The following is a 6,283-nucleotide window of genomic DNA, read 5'->3' as shown; positions in this document are numbered from 1 at the left end:
ATTTTAGTATTATTTATTTATTACCTAACGACTTAATTTTTATAGTTTATCAATACTTTTAATCCCTAATCAATTTGTTAATTTATATAGGTAAGAAATTTCATCAAATCTATTAACACTATTTTTCAAAATAATGAATAAATTACATATTTCTCAAACAAAAAAAATGACTAAATTAGATAAATTTTATAGTAAGATATAAATTAATATATATTAAAATTTAGTTACTAAATTGTTGCTATAAAATTTTAAGTATATGGGACTATATCTTTACACATTCAAATTAGGAGACTAATTAATAATTTCTTCAGATAAAAATGTCTAGAAGGAAAAAGATATGGAAAATTGAGTTTATTTTTCAATGTAAAATTGAAGTGGTTGAAGAATCAATGAAATAAAACTACAGCTAACCATGACTCAATGGATGAAAATTATTATAAATATTATAAACAAATAGATGCACATCGTTAGTGTCCTAAAAGGCCAAGTGGTTTATCTCTTATTGTCCATGTATCTACTGCCAAGTTATTCATGTATTTTATAACTACACATATGTTTAGTGTCCAAATAATGTCTTACCCTAATTGTGTTATATTTTGCTCCTCAATTTTACAACACATTATCAACAAAACTCTTGTCCTTTTCCCTGTTTAAGGTAGATCCTAAAAGTAGATCATTTTTCCTCTTTATTAGAGTTAATAAATTAAATGTTGTTTTGCATTCCAATATATATATTAAATTTCTAATATAAATATAATGTCTTGTGATAGTGTTACCATGCAAATATTACAAAATTTAGATTCAGAACTCTTAACATTAATGGTAATAGTTATTTGTCATGAATGTTTGATGTTAAAATACACTTGGATGTCATAATAATATGAACATTAAAAGACAATTATTCTTCTTAAAACTCATTATGAATAGATGTACTTGAGGCTCCAAGATTTCAAATGAGTAAGTGATCATTACAACTCTGCATTATTTAAAATCAGTTCAAATTTTTCATTATGCTGAGAGAAAGTTATTGATACAAATATGTTAAATAAGACATTTTCTACATTTCATGTCTCGAATATTCTCCTGCAGTAGTGATATTGAGATAAATATTTTAAAAAATATTATGAACTCATTTCATGTCTTCTCAAGGCTAAATAAAGTAATAAGTTACTGATAAAAACAAATCATGAATTTCGACCAACTAATGGTACACCATTCCTTGAAATAATATTTTAAATTTTAACAATTCTAGTCGAGATCATGGTCATAGTCGAAGTTGTGATTGGAATAGAGAAAGAATTAGTTCCACGAAATTTTTATTAGTAGTGTAATTTCAGTAATTTTTTTTATTTGAGGAAATTTTTGTTATTTTGGAAATTAAATATTGATTACTAAAAATTATTTTAAATTGGAGAATTTACTTTTAATTTTGGAATTTTGGTTTTGAAGAGGAAGAGAAAGAGATTTTATTTATACACCTGAGTCTAGAAGGAAAGAATAAAAGGAAATAAAATAAAATAAAGAAAAATCAATTAAAATTTTATTTTATTTTATTTCTTTTTCTTTTTCTTTTTTTTTTTAAAGAAAAGACACTCTCTTTCACTCTCTCTCCCACCCCTCACGGACTGCGCGATCCCCCCTTGTGAAAACCCTCGCCGTCGCCCCCTCGTGTCGATCGCCCTCGTACGCCGTCCCGCCTCCCCGAGGTCATCCGCGTCGGATCTAAAGAGTCGACCACGCCTCCAACAGCCGTCCGACGCCGCCCAACCCTGTTTGGTTGAGGTCGAGCTACTCGTCCAAGATCTCCATTGCTATTCGCCGCCGATCTCGACCAATCGACCAGGCTCGTCCGTCCAAGCGCCGCCCTGCTCGTTCAACCACCGTCGTTCACCGTTCGTTTGTCCCTCGGTTGTGTCTCTGTTATTGGTTGAGTGTTTGGTAAGGGTTTCACAATTTGGATGGATTTCGTGGGTTAAATTGTTGTTTTTTTTTACTTGGTTTCAGTTTGTTCGTTACCTGCCGCAGTTGGGGTTAGATTGGTGTTTTGAGAAAATTCTAGGTGTTGTCCAACTTCGTGGAAGAAAAAATTTCGGCCAGTGTTGGTAAGTTTTTAGGGTAAGTCCGATTGAGTTTTGTGGTTCTTATTTGCCCATTAAATTTTAGATTTCCTTTTTGGTAGATACCTATTATATTTGGAATTTAGATCTAAGATTGGAGTAGTTTGGAGTGCGCAACGTATTGTTCAACGGGTTCGAGTTCGTTTCCAACAAGAAATTTGATAACATTTGTGGTTCTTGAGGTTGATCTCCAGACACCCACTAATGATTGGATTAAGTAATGACTTGACTATTGTATTTCGAAGGTTTAAGGTCGCTATCCATCAGAATTAGAGGTTATTTTTCTTTGTGGAATTTGGTGGAGATTTTGGAGCAAAATCTTAGAAGTGACCTTGATCAAGTCACACTTTAGGTAAATTATTTTTGGGGTTGATTGTATATATTGATGAGCGGAGCCTTAGTGTGAATTAAATGTTGGGTTTATGTTGTAGGTTTAATTTGAGTTTCATTATCGAGTAGTTGCTTGGAAGGAAATATTTGGACTTTTGATTTGAGGTAAGTGATCTTACTACTAGAAATTGCCCACGGGCCAGGCACTAAATGTATGCTAGCATGATAAATTGATATTATGACATAATGATAGTATGATAGACCGATAGTATAGTATAATCGATGTATGTTTTCGTATGAGGATCTGAAAGATTAAATGTGCATATAAATACTTGAATGCTAGCATGAGATGATATTTGATTCCATGAGGTTGTATTTGATATGAGGATATTGAGATGTATATGTATGTTATAGAGCCATGATGTTGAGATGTATATGTATGTTGTAGAACTATGATGTTGGGATGTATATGTATGGTATAGAACCATGTTATGATACTTGTGATGTTGAGATTGTGATAGTGTCCTCACTGATTTGTTAGATACCCACTAGATGTTGTGTTTCCTTCGAGATTCGCTAGAGGTAGCGGTTTCCTTCGGGATCCACCAGCGGTTGTGTTTCCTTCCAGATTCATTAGAGGTGGTGTTATCCTTTGGGATTCACTAGAGGTTGTGTTTCCTTCGGGATTCACTAAAGGTGGTGTTATCCTTTGAGGATCACCAGTGGTTGTGTCTCCTTCAGGATTCACTAGAGGTGGTGGTTTCCTTCGGGATCCACAAGAGGTTGTGTTTCCTTCGGGATTCAATAGAAGTGGTGCTTTCCTTCGGAATTCACCAGAGGTTGTGGGTCCTACGGGACTTACTAGAGGTAGTGGGTATACTTAAATACAGTAGGATCAAAATCAGTTACTCATGTATGAGTTCCATGAGGACTAGAGAAGTATTTATGTTCCGCCAGAGGTAGGCATCTAGAAGACATAGATGCCTAGCCTGACCCTAGTAGTGAGGTTACTTACTGAGTATTTTTATACTCGTTCTTTCTCATGTTGTTTCAGATAAGAGTAGAGATGCACCGACGACTAGCAAGAGGAATCCTTGATCAAGCCATCGGGGACTAGTTTACATGTTTCCACTCATATTTTAATGTTTCTATTATGTTTACATTTTCAGTTTTGAAATTCAAGACTGCCGTTTAAGTTTTGTTTTCAGACTTATTTTTTTCTTTCACGGTCCAGTCTTATATAAACTCTTTGTATAAAATACCCCTACTCGTATATCTCACATCAATGATCAGGATCAAATCTTTTGTAGCACTTTACAACAATTGAAACATTTACAAAGTGGGTGATATTTGTAGTGTCACTGGGATAAGATACCCAACCTTATCCATATATTATAAACCATTTAGGTTATCAATTAAACATGATCCACCTATATGTCTCCACATACATGTTTAAGTTTCATAAGATAACTTTGGATCTTAGTTTATTGGATTGAATTAATGTAATCTAAACATCAATAAAATACTTTTTATTTTATTAAATACGTAACTTGTCTTTACAAATCACAAGATACATGAGATTTAGGACATAAAGTTCAACAATCTCCCACTTATCCCAAAACGAGTGGATTGTATAGTATCAAATACATTACAATAAAATGGAGTATAGACAGTATCAAATACCATGAGTGGGATGTACAGTATTAAATAAAATACAATAAATTAGGGCATACAATATACCCAACAAAATCTCCCACTTGCCCTAGATTAGGTGACTCATATCTCGTAGATCTAGACACTCTATGTGACTCTCAAACACTTTAGCCGTGAGAGCCTTTGTAAATAGATCAGCAACGTTGTGCTCCGAGGTAATATGTGTGAAAGTCACATCTCCCCATTACACAATCTCCCTAATGAGATGATACTTCCACTCAATATGTTTTCCTCTTTTACGGCTCCTAGGTTCCTTAGAATTTTTGACGACACCACAATTATCATAATATGGTGTGATGGACAAAGACATATTTGGAATGACTTCCAAATCAGTAAGGAACTTTTTTAGCCAAATAATCTTTTCAACTACTTCACGAGCAACTAAGTATTCAACTTTCATAATGGAATTTGGTATGCATCCTTGCTTGATACTTCACTAAACTATAACCCCTCTATTCAGAGAGAACACAGATCCTAATGTCGATTTTCCAAATCCTTACCAGTCTGAAAATCACAGTCAATGTATCCTATAAAGATCAAATCCTTAACACCATACATGAGCATATAGCCCTTCATTCTCCGTAGATACTTGAGGACTATTTTGATTATTGTACAGTGATTTAATCCTGGAATGGATTGATATCTACTGACAATCCTTACTTCATAGAAAATTTCAGATCTGGTACATAACATTACATACATAAGGCTGCCAAAGGCTGATGCATAGGGAACCCGTCTCATTTCCTCAACCTCTTGAGGAGTCTTAGGACACTGCTCATTAAACAAAGCAATTCCATGCCTAAAGGTAATAAACTCTTCTTGAAATTGTGCATCGAATATCTGACAAACATATTGTTAATATATGATGCTTGAGGCAAGGCCACCGTTTTGTTCTTACGATATCTGATGATCTGGATCCCTAAAATAAACTATGCCTTACCCAAATATTTCATTTGGAACTGGGTGGCTAGCCATTCCTTTACATCTGTCAGTAACCCTACATCATTCCCAATAAGTAGGATATTATCCACATATAACACAAGAAAAATTGTTGAACCGTTGATGATTCTCTTGTAAACATAAGGCTCATTAACATTTTGATTAAAGCCATAAGATTTAATCACAGTATAAAATCTTATATTCCAAGATCGAGATGCTTGTTTTAGTTCACAAATGCACCAATTAAGCTTGTAAACCTTTTACTCTAGTGGAGAGTATTATAAAGATTATAAACAATATAAATGCCCAATGCTTAGTGTCCCTAAAAGGCCAAGTGATTTATCACTCATGCCCAATGCTTGTGATTATATTTCATGGTTCATGTTTACTCTTTGATCTCTCATGTTTATATTTTGAAAGCAATGTTTTGTGGAAGGAGTAGGTTGAAGAAAAAAGTTTTGAAGTTGGAGAATTTTTTGGTGTCGAAGAGGTATATCATACAACTCAAAATTACATGTTTATTTGAACATATTTATTTTGATAGATTTGAGGTATTTTGTTAATGATGAAAATGTCTTTCAAATGTTGGTTGATATTAATTTACTTTGACAGACTTAAGTTCTTTTGATAATGATGAGAATCTCTTTTAAATAGTTATTGACATTTATTTACTTTAGTAGACTTCAATTCTAAATAGTAAGATTGTTGCGAGGATTTAAATTTAGTATTAAGAAGCTGATATGGAATTAATTTAGACTTAAGTTCTAGGAAGATTTCTTGATATGATAAATATATATATATATATATAATTCATGAGATACATGTTTCACTTGTTTACAGAAGAAGAAGAAGAAGAAGAAGAAGAAGAAGAAGAAGAAGAAGAGAATAGAGATGTTATTGAGAATATTTCGATAAAGTTGTTATTGAATATATAAATTGCATTTATAGATTAATAAAATCCAATAAACTAATGAACCCTTGACTATAACATGAATACATAAACTTTATGTAGAGACATAAAAGTGGATCAAGTTTTAGTATATAGCCAAAATGGTCTTTAAACATATGGATAGGGTTGGATGTGGCCCATTTTGTATATTGATACAAACAATGTGATCCCAAAGTCGTTCATGTGGAGACATACGAATGGGGGCATCCTATACAAAAGATGTTTGCATAAGACC

The 6,283-nt window shown here is 33.1% G+C and overlaps 1 long non-coding RNA gene across 4 annotated transcripts; it reads left to right on the top strand.

Moving 5' to 3' along the window:
* Positions 1 to 241: 241 nt before the first annotated feature.
* LOC120070139 (uncharacterized) lies at positions 242 to 5,932 on the top strand. 4 transcript variants are annotated; one of them, XR_005479802.2, is made up of 3 exons: positions 1,555 to 2,469; positions 2,549 to 2,612; positions 5,542 to 5,932. It is a non-coding gene; the product is annotated as an uncharacterized LOC120070139 (long non-coding RNA). The 4 variants fall into 4 exon arrangements; XR_016525106.1 differs by having other exon boundaries at positions 5,536 to 5,932; XR_005479801.2 differs by lacking the exon at positions 5,542 to 5,932 and adding an exon at positions 3,502 to 3,759 and having other exon boundaries at positions 1,556 to 2,469.
* Positions 5,933 to 6,283: the final 351 nt, after the last annotated feature.

Source organism: Benincasa hispida, chromosome 12 (assembly GCF_027475165.1).
Source record: "Benincasa hispida cultivar pf3 chromosome 12, pf3_genome.v1.1, whole genome shotgun sequence".
In the NCBI taxonomy this organism is placed as follows: domain Eukaryota; kingdom Viridiplantae; phylum Streptophyta; class Magnoliopsida; order Cucurbitales; family Cucurbitaceae; genus Benincasa; species Benincasa hispida.
Note: the sequence above shows the minus strand (reverse complement) of the source record. Positions and strands in the feature narration are given on the sequence as shown.